At 51.8% G+C, this 14517-nt stretch overlaps 6 non-coding genes across 6 annotated transcripts; all 6 read right to left on the bottom strand.

The window, feature by feature from the left end:
- Positions 1–2943: 2943 nt before the first annotated feature.
- LOC138380219 (5S ribosomal RNA) lies at positions 2944–3062 on the bottom strand. The gene has a single exon (XR_011232645.1). It is a non-coding gene; the product is annotated as a 5S ribosomal RNA (ribosomal RNA).
- Positions 3063–4147: 1085 nt separating this feature from the next.
- On the bottom strand, positions 4148–4266 carry LOC138380195 (5S ribosomal RNA). The gene has a single exon (XR_011232622.1). It is a non-coding gene; the product is annotated as a 5S ribosomal RNA (ribosomal RNA).
- Positions 4267–7730: 3464 nt separating this feature from the next.
- LOC138380220 (5S ribosomal RNA) lies at positions 7731–7849 on the bottom strand. Its single transcript, XR_011232646.1, has one exon. It is a non-coding gene; the product is annotated as a 5S ribosomal RNA (ribosomal RNA).
- A 1098-nt stretch (positions 7850–8947) lies between these two features.
- On the bottom strand, positions 8948–9066 carry LOC138380196 (5S ribosomal RNA). Its single transcript, XR_011232623.1, has one exon. It is a non-coding gene; the product is annotated as a 5S ribosomal RNA (ribosomal RNA).
- Positions 9067–12530: 3464 nt separating this feature from the next.
- Positions 12531–12649, bottom strand: LOC138380221 (5S ribosomal RNA). The gene has a single exon (XR_011232647.1). It is a non-coding gene; the product is annotated as a 5S ribosomal RNA (ribosomal RNA).
- A 1085-nt stretch (positions 12650–13734) lies between these two features.
- LOC138380197 (5S ribosomal RNA) lies at positions 13735–13853 on the bottom strand. Its single transcript, XR_011232624.1, has one exon. It is a non-coding gene; the product is annotated as a 5S ribosomal RNA (ribosomal RNA).
- Positions 13854–14517: the final 664 nt, after the last annotated feature.

Consider the following 14517-nt stretch of genomic DNA (forward strand, 5'->3'; position numbering starts at 1 on the left):
ATGCTGTTGGTGTCTTTGAGAACTGGGAATTTGGGGGTGAGAGAAAGAAGTGAAATCGATAAAGTAGCGTAAAAAAACTCTCAGTCTCAGATTGAATTTGGATTATCAGTGGACACTCAATGTGTTTTTCTTTAATTTTTTTTTTTTTATCCCCATGGAGGGTGCTGAGAAGTAGGTGCAAACTGAACAGTAGTGCATTTCACCAGCATCTAGATCGTGGTCTCCACAAACCATTGTTATTAAATGGTCCGAAGCCTTACCGGAGACACAGGCTGACTTCAAGTCCGGGGCAGGAAATGGACGCTTCTTCTGCCGGGAAGCGTGGATGCTCTGATATCCAACAGAACGAGGGTCATGTCAAAAGACACAGGAACCAGAATGAGTAGACTCCCGTCTGCCAAACACAGGACGGTTTGATCACCAGTAAGTATAATAATTGCAAGATATTGAAGCACATTAAATGTGTTTAAATCCACGACTAAACCCCTAACAATGCAAAAATAACTCGGGTCCCCCACTGTGGAGAGCGGGAGGAAACAAAGTGAAATGGTGACAACCGGGACTGCCCCCAACTGGTTGGGATGTATGGACACTCTTTCCAAAGACCTCTCAACCGAGCACAATGTATGTACTGTATTTGGACTGGATTCCAAGAAACTGAAATGAGTGTATGTGTGTCAGGGAAACGCAAACATTGAGGACTTGCTGTTCTCTCCAATACGGTTAGATTCTTAGATGGAATAATGTGGCTGCGGTTACATTTAAAAAGGAAAGAAAGCCTCTACCTTTGATAGAAACATATTGACTTTTTGTCGATGGAGGGATATCGTTAAGGGGATCATGAACTTAAGGTAGGAGGGGTATAAAAGAAACAAGATCTGACCAAGGGTTGATGATTTCTTGAGTCAGGGTAGTGAGTAGGTATTATATATTCTTTCTGTTTTTGTTTATATTTCAAATTTTCCATAACAAAAAGTTTCCAAAGATACCATAAACACGGTACAAAACAAGTTGCAAACAGGACAAGGGATCTGTAGCGCATACAATTGGCAAAATATCACTGCTACAGAATATCTATGTGTAATAGGCTTAATACGCGTTTGACACTGTATCCTCATTATTAATCAAGGAAACACAAAATAAAAAATGAAGCAAGATGTAGTTCCAAACTCACCAGATTGAGGAAACTTAAAACACTGATCACTGTGTTGGCTGGGAGGAGAACTCTTAACACGCACACTGCTGATATGGGAGGTGAAATTATAGAACCATTTGGAAAACAATGTAGCATAAATGGATATGAATGAACACTGGCATAATTTAGGAACAAGCATATTCTCTGAGTAGCACGTACCAGAGAGAAGATAGGGCACACGTGACCAGGAAACATCCAGAGTAATACTCACGGGAGCCCCGTGTACATGGACCTAGTCAAAGATCGGATAAAGATACTTTGATTGACTCGTGCAGTGCCATTCTATAGAAGTGCTGATGAACTGCAGCTTCCTGTGTAAGCAAGGCGTATTCCCCAAACAGAAGGTTTCCCCTGGAACACAAGTTAGCCAGAATGAATCCAGAATGGCTCCACATGTGTTATATAAACTGTGAAATTAACAAACTACCTCAATGAGATAGTCATGGAACAGAGAGCAAAAGCTTTAAAAGGAAAAGCCAGCAAAATGATGAGAGTCGAGATGGGATTTGTTTGGGAGAAGTGTTTTTTCGGTTCCATGCCTTCGGAAAAAGATACACAGCGGCTTCCGACATATGAATAAACTCCCATTTTTATAAGGCGAGTGGTAGAGAGTTTTGGTACAGTTAATTGGGTCTAATAGAATAAAACTAATAATTGCTATTATTGCTCTTTAACATATCCATTTCCCAAATTAAAAGAAAGAGAGAAAGAAACAGATTGTAAATTTCTAGTTATAAACCCTGTTTAAATTGCACTATTTATTAATTTGGGGGAAATGATTAGTTTGGGGACTCCGTGTCCATCTATCTAGGAATATAGTAGAGCCTCTCCATGGATTTGGGCCGTCATTGACGTTGTTACTAAGTTTTCCATCTAAGTTGGCACCTTTGTCCCGTAGGTGCTATGTAGATTTTCTGTGACTTTGCATGTTATCCTTTTTACAAATTGCCTTCAACATTGTGTATTTGCTAGGAAATAAGAAATATTGAAACTATCGATTGAATGTTGATTTCAGATAGAGCTATCTTGCTGGACTCACTTAGGATTTCGACAGGTCTCCCATGCATACTGGCAAACATTCTATTTTGAGAACCGTAGGAGGTGAGGAAAATGAAGAAGGTGATTTTCCTTTCCCGTATATTGTTAGTGTCTTCCCCTGTTTGAGTATATTTTTAGAGCGTCGCTTGCAGTATTGAACAGAAGAATTTCATATCAACACCCTGTTCTTGCTCGTGACTTTCCAAAGAATGTTTTTACTTCTTAATCCTTAAGAATATTTTCTAAAGATTTAGACTTTTGAAAAGTGTTTCTAGGTGTCTTCTCATCTGGATTCTTAAATTCCTTTCCCGTGAACGAATAGCCAACTGTTTAGATTCCATGCTTCTGCATATATGGATATGATCGAATTTTTCCTTTCCTAGGGTAACGTGGTCATGTACTTGGACAACTTTAGAATTTGTCCTGAATTCAGAGCCGGTCCGTCAGCAGTTCCGGAGGCCCGGACCTGGGGCAGGTGTCTGAGGGCCGACAGCCTCGGGGACTGAGCCTCCACATCTCAAATCTGACCCTCTCTCCAGGGGCCACGGGGCAGGATCCGGGCCTGCCGGGGCGGGGTGGGGGTGGGCGGGGGCGGGAGCCAGGACGGGCGTGGAGGGCGAAGGGCCCCCCCCTTTCCCAGCCGAGGTGGGCGGAGGAGCCCCCCCTTCCCAGCCCAGGGCGGGCGGGACAGAAAAAGAGGCAAAGCAAAAAGCCTACAGCACCCGGTATTCCCAGGCGGTCTCCCATCCAAGTACTAACCGGGCCCGACCCTGCTTAGCTTCCGAGATCAGACGAGATCGGGCGCGTTCAGGGTGGTATGGCCGTAGACGACGGCGGCCGCCCCCGGACGCCTCAAGAGGCCGAGCTGCTGCTACGCGTCCCTCCCTGCCCAGTCCGGTCCCTCCCGCCGCCCTGGCCCTTCGCTAGACCACCTGTCCGTATCCGGGGCAGGCGGAGACTGACGGGTCTCGCGCGCATCCCCCCTCCCCCACCCAAACCGCGGACGCACCACCGTCCCGCAGCCCAAGGAGCAGCCCCACGGGCAAGCGCGCAGGGACAGACTTCCACGCGTGGGGACGGAGGGCCAGAGCCGGAGAGTGCGCGCGAGAGGGCCCTCCGCCGCCCCACGCGAGGGCACGGTGGAGAGGGGCCTTTGGGGCAGGGCCAGGACAAGGAGGCAGGGCCGTGTGCGCGGCTGGTCCTTCACCCCGAGGTCCTGAAGACGTGCAGTGTCCCCCCCACCCCGCCACCCCACTCCGTCTGGGGAGGACTGTTCTGCCTCGATTTCCCCTCAGGGCCTGCATGTGGCAGCAGCACCCGCGTGGGGGTGGGGGGCCCAGAGCCGGCTGTCCTGTTGCTCGGTGGGGCGGGGTTTGGGGGTGGGGCGTCTGGGTTTGGGTGCGTGTGCTCCGTGTGCTGTTGTGTGTCCTCTCTGCCCGGGCGGCCGGCCACTTGCCCTGTGCGGTGCGCCGGTGTGTCTCTCGGGAGCCCCGGCCCGAGGCCCGGGTGTGCGGCAGAGAGGAAGTCCACGGTGGGCTGGGGGTCCGGGGGCCCAGGGGACGGTTTGCGGCCGTGGACTGTCCCGCGCCGGGTGTAGGGATTGTCCCGGGGGGGCCGGGGGGTGGAGACCCAGCAGCACTTAGGGATCCCGCCGCCCGGCCCGGTGTGGGCCCAGGGCTGGGGCTCCGCTGCTGGGCGGAACGGAACGGCTGGGATGCTCCGCCGCTGCCGCCGCCTGGCGGTGGTGCTGCAGCCGGGGAGAGGAGAGGAAGCCTCCGGCGGGCGCAGCGGGCGGCGACCGGGGCCAAGGGCGGGCGCGGAGGGCGGAGGGCCGAGGGCGGAGGGACCGGCCCACCCCCAGCCCCACCCCCCGACCCCCGACAGGCCGGCGGGCGGGACAAAAGAAGAGGCAAAAGCCTACAGCACCCGGTATTCCCAGGCGGTCTCCCATCCAAGTACTAACCAGGCCCGACCCTGCTTAGCTTCCGAGATCAGACGAGATCGGGCGCGTTCAGGGTGGTATGGCCGTAGACGACCGTGGCCGTCCCCGGACGCCTCAAGAGGCCGAGCTGCTGCCACGGGGCCCTCCCGGCCCAGCGCCCCCTCCCAACCCCCGCCGCCCCCCCTCCTCCCGCGCAGTCCTGCAGCCCACTAGCCTTCAAAGCCTTGCTCAGTAGCTGCTACACGCACATCAAAGACTCAATACTTTTCCACAAACACATACACCAATGACAACAAAAATCAAAGACTCAAGATGACATCCATTGAAAGCACGGAGGACACAAACGGAGGACAGCGTGTGACTTAGCAGATTCTACACACTGCAGGAGCTGACATGAAGGCCCAGGGAAATATTCCAAAGGAGTGTGCCATGGCTCAGAGCTCCTCGGCATGAGCAGACTGGCTTCGGCTGACAGCAGCTCTTAGATTTTCACAGTGGAGCCAGAACAGTAGAAAGTTCCTTCCTCGCCTTTCCTACTTCATGCAGTACTAAGTAGTCCACGGTTATATGGTGAATGGATACGGTTATTCTGTGGGATCATGCAAAGAAGAAATGCTGTTGGTGTCTTTGAGAACTGGGAATTTGGGGGTGAGAGAAAGAAGTGAAATCGATAAAGTAGCGTAAAAAAACTCTCAGTCTCAGATTGAATTTGGATTATCAGTGGACACTCAATGTGTTTTTCTTTAATTTTTTTTTTTTTATCCCCATGGAGGGTGCTGAGAAGTAGGTGCAAACTGAACAGTAGTGCATTTCACCAGCATCTAGATCGTGGTCTCCACAAACCATTGTTATTAAATGGTCCGAAGCCTTACCGGAGACACAGGCTGACTTCAAGTCCGGGGCAGGAAATGGACGCTTCTTCTGCCGGGAAGCGTGGATGCTCTGATATCCAACAGAACGAGGGTCATGTCAAAAGACACAGGAACCAGAATGAGTAGACTCCCGTCTGCCAAACACAGGACGGTTTGATCACCAGTAAGTATAATAATTGCAAGATATTGAAGCACATTAAATGTGTTTAAATCCACGACTAAACCCCTAACAATGCAAAAATAACTCGGGTCCCCCACTGTGGAGAGCGGGAGGAAACAAAGTGAAATGGTGACAACCGGGACTGCCCCCAACTGGTTGGGATGTATGGACACTCTTTCCAAAGACCTCTCAACCGAGCACAATGTATGTACTGTATTTGGACTGGATTCCAAGAAACTGAAATGAGTGTATGTGTGTCAGGGAAACGCAAACATTGAGGACTTGCTGTTCTCTCCAATACGGTTAGATTCTTAGATGGAATAATGTGGCTGCGGTTACATTTAAAAAGGAAAGAAAGCCTCTACCTTTGATAGAAACATATTGACTTTTTGTCGATGGAGGGATATCGTTAAGGGGATCATGAACTTAAGGTAGGAGGGGTATAAAAGAAACAAGATCTGACCAAGGGTTGATGATTTCTTGAGTCAGGGTAGTGAGTAGGTATTATATATTCTTTCTGTTTTTGTTTATATTTCAAATTTTCCATAACAAAAAGTTTCCAAAGATACCATAAACACGGTACAAAACAAGTTGCAAACAGGACAAGGGATCTGTAGCGCATACAATTGGCAAAATATCACTGCTACAGAATATCTATGTGTAATAGGCTTAATACGCGTTTGACACTGTATCCTCATTATTAATCAAGGAAACACAAAATAAAAAATGAAGCAAGATGTAGTTCCAAACTCACCAGATTGAGGAAACTTAAAACACTGATCACTGTGTTGGCTGGGAGGAGAACTCTTAACACGCACACTGCTGATATGGGAGGTGAAATTATAGAACCATTTGGAAAACAATGTAGCATAAATGGATATGAATGAACACTGGCATAATTTAGGAACAAGCATATTCTCTGAGTAGCACGTACCAGAGAGAAGATAGGGCACACGTGACCAGGAAACATCCAGAGTAATACTCACGGGAGCCCCGTGTACATGGACCTAGTCAAAGATCGGATAAAGATACTTTGATTGACTCGTGCAGTGCCATTCTATAGAAGTGCTGATGAACTGCAGCTTCCTGTGTAAGCAAGGCGTATTCCCCAAACAGAAGGTTTCCCCTGGAACACAAGTTAGCCAGAATGAATCCAGAATGGCTCCACATGTGTTATATAAACTGTGAAATTAACAAACTACCTCAATGAGATAGTCATGGAACAGAGAGCAAAAGCTTTAAAAGGAAAAGCCAGCAAAATGATGAGAGTCGAGATGGGATTTGTTTGGGAGAAGTGTTTTTTCGGTTCCATGCCTTCGGAAAAAGATACACAGCGGCTTCCGACATATGAATAAACTCCCATTTTTATAAGGCGAGTGGTAGAGAGTTTTGGTACAGTTAATTGGGTCTAATAGAATAAAACTAATAATTGCTATTATTGCTCTTTAACATATCCATTTCCCAAATTAAAAGAAAGAGAGAAAGAAACAGATTGTAAATTTCTAGTTATAAACCCTGTTTAAATTGCACTATTTATTAATTTGGGGGAAATGATTAGTTTGGGGACTCCGTGTCCATCTATCTAGGAATATAGTAGAGCCTCTCCATGGATTTGGGCGGTCATTGACGTTGTTACTAAGTTTTCCATCTAAGTTGGCACCTTTGTCCCGTAGGTGCTATGTAGATTTTCTGTGACTTTGCATGTTATCCTTTTTACAAATTGCCTTCAACATTGTGTATTTGCTAGGAAATAAGAAATATTGAAACTATCGATTGAATGTTGATTTCAGATAGAGCTATCTTGCTGGACTCACTTAGGATTTCGACAGGTCTCCCATGCATACTGGCAAACATTCTATTTTGAGAACCGTAGGAGGTGAGGAAAATGAAGAAGGTGATTTTCCTTTCCCGTATATTGTTAGTGTCTTCCCCTGTTTGAGTATATTTTTAGAGCGTCGCTTGCAGTATTGAACAGAAGAATTTCATATCAACACCCTGTTCTTGCTCGTGACTTTCCAAAGAATGTTTTTACTTCTTAATCCTTAAGAATATTTTCTAAAGATTTAGACTTTTGAAAAGTGTTTCTAGGTGTCTTCTCATCTGGATTCTTAAATTCCTTTCCCGTGAACGAATAGCCAACTGTTTAGATTCCATGCTTCTGCATATATGGATATGATCGAATTTTTCCTTTCCTAGGGTAACGTGGTCATGTACTTGGACAACTTTAGAATTTGTCCTGAATTCAGAGCCGGTCCGTCAGCAGTTCCGGAGGCCCGGACCTGGGGCAGGTGTCTGAGGGCCGACAGCCTCGGGGACTGAGCCTCCACATCTCAAATCTGACCCTCTCTCCAGGGGCCACGGGGCAGGATCCGGGCCTGCCGGGGCGGGGTGGGGGTGGGCGGGGGCGGGAGCCAGGACGGGCGTGGAGGGCGAAGGGCCCCCCCCTTTCCCAGCCGAGGTGGGCGGAGGAGCCCCCCCTTCCCAGCCCAGGGCGGGCGGGACAGAAAAAGAGGCAAAGCAAAAAGCCTACAGCACCCGGTATTCCCAGGCGGTCTCCCATCCAAGTACTAACCGGGCCCGACCCTGCTTAGCTTCCGAGATCAGACGAGATCGGGCGCGTTCAGGGTGGTATGGCCGTAGACGACGGCGGCCGCCCCCGGACGCCTCAAGAGGCCGAGCTGCTGCTACGCGTCCCTCCCTGCCCAGTCCGGTCCCTCCCGCCGCCCTGGCCCTTCGCTAGACCACCTGTCCGTATCCGGGGCAGGCGGAGACTGACGGGTCTCGCGCGCATCCCCCCTCCCCCACCCAAACCGCGGACGCACCACCGTCCCGCAGCCCAAGGAGCAGCCCCACGGGCAAGCGCGCAGGGACAGACTTCCACGCGTGGGGACGGAGGGCCAGAGCCGGAGAGTGCGCGCGAGAGGGCCCTCCGCCGCCCCACGCGAGGGCACGGTGGAGAGGGGCTTTGGGGCAGGGCCAGGACAAGGAGGCAGGGCCGTGTGCGCGGCTGGTCCTTCACCCCGAGGTCCTGAAGACGTGCAGTGTCCCCCCCACCCCGCCACCCCACTCCGTCTGGGGAGGACTGTTCTGCCTCGATTTCCCCTCAGGGCCTGCATGTGGCAGCAGCACCCGCGTGGGGGTGGGGGGCCCAGAGCCGGCTGTCCTGTTGCTCGGTGGGGCGGGGTTTGGGGGTGGGGCGTTTGGGTTTGGGTGCGTTTGCTCCGTGTGCTGTTGTGTGTCCTCTCTGCCCGGGCGGCCGGCCACTTGCCCTGTGCGGTGCGCCGGTGTGTCTCTCGGGAGCCCCGGCCCGAGGCCCGGGTGTGCGGCGGAGAGGAAGTCCACGGTGGGCTGGGGGTCCGGGGGCCCAGGGGACGGTTTGCCGCCGTGGACTGTCCCGCGCCGGGTGTAGGGATTGTCCCGGGGGGGCCGGGGGGTGGAGACCCAGCAGCACTTAGGGATCCCGCCGCCCGGCCCGGTGTGGGCCCAGGGCTGGGGCTCCGCTGCTGGGCGGAACGGAACGGCTGGGATGCTCCGCCGCTGCCGCCGCCTGGCGGTGGTGCTGCAGCCGGGGAGAGGAGAGGAAGCCTCCGGCGGGGGCAGCGGGCGGCGACCGGGGCCAAGAGCGGGCGCGGAGGGCGGAGGGCCGAGGGCCGAGGGCCGAGGGCGGAGGGACCGGCCCACCCCCAGCCCCACCCCCCGACCCCCGACAGGCCGGCGGGCGGGACAAAAGAAGAGGCAAAAGCCTACAGCACCCGGTATTCCCAGGCGGTCTCCCATCCAAGTACTAACCAGGCCCGACCCTGCTTAGCTTCCGAGATCAGACGAGATCGGGCGCGTTCAGGGTGGTATGGCCGTAGACGACCGTGGCCGTCCCCGGACGCCTCAAGAGGCCGAGCTGCTGCCACGGGGCCCTCCCGGCCCAGCGCCCCCTCCCAACCCCCGCCGCCCCCCCTCCTCCCGCGCAGTCCTGCAGCCCACTAGCCTTCAAAGCCTTGCTCAGTAGCTGCTACACGCACATCAAAGACTCAATACTTTTCCACAAACACATACACCAATGACAACAAAAATCAAAGACTCAAGATGACATCCATTGAAAGCACGGAGGACACAAACGGAGGACAGCGTGTGACTTAGCAGATTCTACACACTGCAGGAGCTGACATGAAGGCCCAGGGAAATATTCCAAAGGAGTGTGCCATGGCTCAGAGCTCCTCGGCATGAGCAGACTGGCTTCGGCTGACAGCAGCTCTTAGATTTTCACAGTGGAGCCAGAACAGTAGAAAGTTCCTTCCTCGCCTTTCCTACTTCATGCAGTACTAAGTAGTCCACGGTTATATGGTGAATGGATACGGTTATTCTGTGGGATCATGCAAAGAAGAAATGCTGTTGGTGTCTTTGAGAACTGGGAATTTGGGGGTGAGAGAAAGAAGTGAAATCGATAAAGTAGCGTAAAAAAACTCTCAGTCTCAGATTGAATTTGGATTATCAGTGGACACTCAATGTGTTTTTCTTTAATTTTTTTTTTTTTATCCCCATGGAGGGTGCTGAGAAGTAGGTGCAAACTGAACAGTAGTGCATTTCACCAGCATCTAGATCGTGGTCTCCACAAACCATTGTTATTAAATGGTCCGAAGCCTTACCGGAGACACAGGCTGACTTCAAGTCCGGGGCAGGAAATGGACGCTTCTTCTGCCGGGAAGCGTGGATGCTCTGATATCCAACAGAACGAGGGTCATGTCAAAAGACACAGGAACCAGAATGAGTAGACTCCCGTCTGCCAAACACAGGACGGTTTGATCACCAGTAAGTATAATAATTGCAAGATATTGAAGCACATTAAATGTGTTTAAATCCACGACTAAACCCCTAACAATGCAAAAATAACTCGGGTCCCCCACTGTGGAGAGCGGGAGGAAACAAAGTGAAATGGTGACAACCGGGACTGCCCCCAACTGGTTGGGATGTATGGACACTCTTTCCAAAGACCTCTCAACCGAGCACAATGTATGTACTGTATTTGGACTGGATTCCAAGAAACTGAAATGAGTGTATGTGTGTCAGGGAAACGCAAACATTGAGGACTTGCTGTTCTCTCCAATACGGTTAGATTCTTAGATGGAATAATGTGGCTGCGGTTACATTTAAAAAGGAAAGAAAGCCTCTACCTTTGATAGAAACATATTGACTTTTTGTCGATGGAGGGATATCGTTAAGGGGATCATGAACTTAAGGTAGGAGGGGTATAAAAGAAACAAGATCTGACCAAGGGTTGATGATTTCTTGAGTCAGGGTAGTGAGTAGGTATTATATATTCTTTCTGTTTTTGTTTATATTTCAAATTTTCCATAACAAAAAGTTTCCAAAGATACCATAAACACGGTACAAAACAAGTTGCAAACAGGACAAGGGATCTGTAGCGCATACAATTGGCAAAATATCACTGCTACAGAATATCTATGTGTAATAGGCTTAATACGCGTTTGACACTGTATCCTCATTATTAATCAAGGAAACACAAAATAAAAAATGAAGCAAGATGTAGTTCCAAACTCACCAGATTGAGGAAACTTAAAACACTGATCACTGTGTTGGCTGGGAGGAGAACTCTTAACACGCACACTGCTGATATGGGAGGTGAAATTATAGAACCATTTGGAAAACAATGTAGCATAAATGGATATGAATGAACACTGGCATAATTTAGGAACAAGCATATTCTCTGAGTAGCACGTACCAGAGAGAAGATAGGGCACACGTGACCAGGAAACATCCAGAGTAATACTCACGGGAGCCCCGTGTACATGGACCTAGTCAAAGATCGGATAAAGATACTTTGATTGACTCGTGCAGTGCCATTCTATAGAAGTGCTGATGAACTGCAGCTTCCTGTGTAAGCAAGGCGTATTCCCCAAACAGAAGGTTTCCCCTGGAACACAAGTTAGCCAGAATGAATCCAGAATGGCTCCACATGTGTTATATAAACTGTGAAATTAACAAACTACCTCAATGAGATAGTCATGGAACAGAGAGCAAAAGCTTTAAAAGGAAAAGCCAGCAAAATGATGAGAGTCGAGATGGGATTTGTTTGGGAGAAGTGTTTTTTCGGTTCCATGCCTTCGGAAAAAGATACACAGCGGCTTCCGACATATGAATAAACTCCCATTTTTATAAGGCGAGTGGTAGAGAGTTTTGGTACAGTTAATTGGGTCTAATAGAATAAAACTAATAATTGCTATTATTGCTCTTTAACATATCCATTTCCCAAATTAAAAGAAAGAGAGAAAGAAACAGATTGTAAATTTCTAGTTATAAACCCTGTTTAAATTGCACTATTTATTAATTTGGGGGAAATGATTAGTTTGGGGACTCCGTGTCCATCTATCTAGGAATATAGTAGAGCCTCTCCATGGATTTGGGCCGTCATTGACGTTGTTACTAAGTTTTCCATCTAAGTTGGCACCTTTGTCCCGTAGGTGCTATGTAGATTTTCTGTGACTTTGCATGTTATCCTTTTTACAAATTGCCTTCAACATTGTGTATTTGCTAGGAAATAAGAAATATTGAAACTATCGATTGAATGTTGATTTCAGATAGAGCTATCTTGCTGGACTCACTTAGGATTTCGACAGGTCTCCCATGCATACTGGCAAACATTCTATTTTGAGAACCGTAGGAGGTGAGGAAAATGAAGAAGGTGATTTTCCTTTCCCGTATATTGTTAGTGTCTTCCCCTGTTTGAGTATATTTTTAGAGCGTCGCTTGCAGTATTGAACAGAAGAATTTCATATCAACACCCTGTTCTTGCTCGTGACTTTCCAAAGAATGTTTTTACTTCTTAATCCTTAAGAATATTTTCTAAAGATTTAGACTTTTGAAAAGTGTTTCTAGGTGTCTTCTCATCTGGATTCTTAAATTCCTTTCCCGTGAACGAATAGCCAACTGTTTAGATTCCATGCTTCTGCATATATGGATATGATCGAATTTTTCCTTTCCTAGGGTAACGTGGTCATGTACTTGGACAACTTTAGAATTTGTCCTGAATTCAGAGCCGGTCCGTCAGCAGTTCCGGAGGCCCGGACCTGGGGCAGGTGTCTGAGGGCCGACAGCCTCGGGGACTGAGCCTCCACATCTCAAATCTGACCCTCTCTCCAGGGGCCACGGGGCAGGATCCGGGCCTGCCGGGGCGGGGTGGGGGTGGGCGGGGGCGGGAGCCAGGACGGGCGTGGAGGGCGAAGGGCCCCCCCCTTTCCCAGCCGAGGTGGGCGGAGGAGCCCCCCCTTCCCAGCCCAGGGCGGGCGGGACAGAAAAAGAGGCAAAGCAAAAAGCCTACAGCACCCGGTATTCCCAGGCGGTCTCCCATCCAAGTACTAACCGGGCCCGACCCTGCTTAGCTTCCGAGATCAGACGAGATCGGGCGCGTTCAGGGTGGTATGGCCGTAGACGACGGCGGCCGCCCCCGGACGCCTCAAGAGGCCGAGCTGCTGCTACGCGTCCCTCCCTGCCCAGTCCGGTCCCTCCCGCCGCCCTGGCCCTTCGCTAGACCACCTGTCCGTATCCGGGGCAGGCGGAGACTGACGGGTCTCGCGCGCATCCCCCCTCCCCCACCCAAACCGCGGACGCACCACCGTCCCGCAGCCCAAGGAGCAGCCCCACGGGCAAGCGCGCAGGGACAGACTTCCACGCGTGGGGACGGAGGGCCAGAGCCGGAGAGTGCGCGCGAGAGGGCCCTCCGCCGCCCCACGCGAGGGCACGGTGGAGAGGGGCCTTTGGGGCAGGGCCAGGACAAGGAGGCAGGGCCGTGTGCGCGGCTGGTCCTTCACCCCGAGGTCCTGAAGACGTGCAGTGTCCCCCCCACCCCGCCACCCCACTCCGTCTGGGGAGGACTGTTCTGCCTCGATTTCCCCTCAGGGCCTGCATGTGGCAGCAGCACCCGCGTGGGGGTGGGGGGCCCAGAGCCGGCTGTCCTGTTGCTCGGTGGGGCGGGGTTTGGGGGTGGGGCGTCTGGGTTTGGGTGCGTGTGCTCCGTGTGCTGTTGTGTGTCCTCTCTGCCCGGGCGGCCGGCCACTTGCCCTGTGCGGTGCGCCGGTGTGTCTCTCGGGAGCCCCGGCCCGAGGCCCGGGTGTGCGGCAGAGAGGAAGTCCACGGTGGGCTGGGGGTCCGGGGGCCCAGGGGACGGTTTGCGGCCGTGGACTGTCCCGCGCCGGGTGTAGGGATTGTCCCGGGGGGGCCGGGGGGTGGAGACCCAGCAGCACTTAGGGATCCCGCCGCCCGGCCCGGTGTGGGCCCAGGGCTGGGGCTCCGCTGCTGGGCGGAACGGAACGGCTGGGATGCTCCGCCGCTGCCGCCGCCTGGCGGTGGTGCTGCAGCCGGGGAGAGGAGAGGAAGCCTCCGGCGGGCGCAGCGGGCGGCGACCGGGGCCAAGGGCGGGCGCGGAGGGCGGAGGGCCGAGGGCGGAGGGACCGGCCCACCCCCAGCCCCACCCCCCGACCCCCGACAGGCCGGCGGGCGGGACAAAAGAAGAGGCAAAAGCCTACAGCACCCGGTATTCCCAGGCGGTCTCCCATCCAAGTACTAACCAGGCCCGACCCTGCTTAGCTTCCGAGATCAGACGAGATCGGGCGCGTTCAGGGTGGTATGGCCGTAGACGACCGTGGCCGTCCCCGGACGCCTCAAGAGGCCGAGCTGCTGCCACGGGGCCCTCCCGGCCCAGCGCCCCCTCCCAACCCCCGCCGCCCCCCCTCCTCCCGCGCAGTCCTGCAGCCCACTAGCCTTCAAAGCCTTGCTCAGTAGCTGCTACACGCACATCAAAGACTCAATACTTTTCCACAAACACATACACCAATGACAACAAAAATCAAAGACTCAAGATGACATCCATTGAAAGCACGGAGGACACAAACGGAGGACAGCGTGTGACTTAGCAGATTCTACACACTGCAGGAGCTGACATGAAGGCCCAGGGAAATATTCCAAAGGAGTGTGCCATGGCTCAGAGCTCCTCGGCATGAGCAGACTGGCTTCGGCTGACAGCAGCTCTTAGATTTTCACAGTGGAGCCAGAACAGTAGAAAGTTCCTTCCTCGCCTTTCCTACTTCATGCAGTACTAAGTAGTCCACGGTTATATGGTGAATGGATACGGTTATTCTGTGGGATCATGCAAAGAAGAAATGCTGTTGGTGTCTTTGAGAACTGGGAATTTGGGGGTGAGAGAAAGAAGTGAAATCGATAAAGTAGCGTAAAAAAACTCTCAGTCTCAGATTGAATTTGGATTATCAGTGGACACTCAATGTGTTTTTCTTTAATTTTTTTT

Source organism: Eulemur rufifrons, unplaced genomic scaffold, assembly GCF_041146395.1.
Source record: "Eulemur rufifrons isolate Redbay unplaced genomic scaffold, OSU_ERuf_1 scaffold_291, whole genome shotgun sequence".
Taxonomy (NCBI): Eukaryota; Metazoa; Chordata; class Mammalia; order Primates; family Lemuridae; genus Eulemur; species Eulemur rufifrons.